Source organism: Propithecus coquereli, unplaced genomic scaffold, assembly GCF_000956105.1.
Source record: "Propithecus coquereli isolate 6110/MARCELLA unplaced genomic scaffold, Pcoq_1.0 Scaffold164, whole genome shotgun sequence".
NCBI lineage: Eukaryota > Metazoa > Chordata > Mammalia > Primates > Indriidae > Propithecus > Propithecus coquereli.
The window spans coordinates 773,485-775,016 of NW_012140969.1; positions in this window are offsets into that span (position 1 = coordinate 773,485).

The window sequence follows — 1,532 nt, forward strand, 5'->3', positions numbered from 1 at the left end:
GGACCGCGGCCGCCGCCGGCTCCGCCGCTGCCATTTCACCCGCTGACAGGAGCCGCTGCCCCGCCCCCGAAGCCCGGTCGACCAATTCACCACCCCAGGCACTCTGGCTCCGCCCACCATCCAGGAGTGACGTGATATATGGCCAATCCGTGACCATTCCGTGAGGAGGGCCCTGGCTACGGTCAGAAGGTTGCCGCCTCTGAGGAGAGAAGCGAATTGAAATGAGAGAAGTCGTAAAGGACAGGTGGTTTTGCCTATCGAAATGAAGACTACTGTTGATCAACACCTGGTGGGGCCAATAGCGAGGAAGGAGGGGGTGTGTCTCTGAGGAAACGCTGCGGCCCCTCAGCTGAACAACCCCAGGCAGAGGCGGCCAAGCGTTTGGCACTAAGCCCCGCCCAAGACCAGGCTTTCTGCCCAATAACGAGACGTCCTGAGACATCCATTATTATCTGTCCCTCAAACCTCGGCCCTGGCAACTGATGGGGCACATAAAGAAGATTGACACCTAGGGAGCCAATGACACCGAAGGAGGGTGGGAAAGTGACACTCTCTGACCAATGGGTATGTGAGATTGGTGTGAAGTTAGCGTCTTGGGAGGCTGGGCTTGAGGCCTGGGTGAATGAAATGGAGGGCGGGGCTAAGAGAAGGGGCGTGGCCTAGGCCAACTATGGGGCGGAGCCAGGTAAGGGCGGGGCTCGTGGGTTGGGCTTGAGAAGGGGCGTTGCCAGAAATTCTTAAGAGTAAGGGGCAGGTGACGGATTTGCCTCCTGTCTGAGCCCAGCTCTGCGCAGGGAGCCGGGCGATTGGGGTTGGGGGGCTCGCATAGAAGGGTCAGGCCGTTCTGCCCTAGTCTAGTACAGGTTTTTTTTTGTCCAGGTTAAGTGTCTTCTCTGAAGCTCATAGTGCAGCATGTTCCTCCACCAAAGCTCTGATCGCACTGTGACCACCGTTTCCACGGCCCTCCCATGCCCCATCCTCCCAGACCGATACCTCCCCCACCAACCCAGAAGCGGGTGGGGATGCAGGGACTAGTCTGGTCTCTCCCAGGTCCCCAGCATCGGGGCCCTGCACATCGGAACTGCTTATAAATGTTTTTGACGAATGAATAAGTGAATTCATGCGCCCATGACTCTTTGTGAACAGGGACAGGGAGGTGTGGAGATCACTTAAGCTGGGGAGGGACACGCAGGGACAGTCACAGACAAGGGGCAAAACCGAGCAAAATGGACATGCTTCCACCCCCAGGTGCAGCGATAGGGCCTGAAGGGGGGGTAGGCCAGGGAACGACTCCGTCATAGAAGAGAGGGTGACATCATAAGTACAGAATGGGGACCGGCGAGCTGGACGCAGGGTGGAGCGTTTCAGGACTTTCTAAGGTCTGAATTCTCAACGTTTCTCTAGAGTAGGGGGTTCTGTGTGGTCTTGGGGGCTGACATGCAGGCATGCTCCCTGCCCTCCCCACCCCCACCTCTGTATGCCTTCCTTCTCTCCCTCCCTCTTCCTACGTACATTGCACATTTATTCTGGAA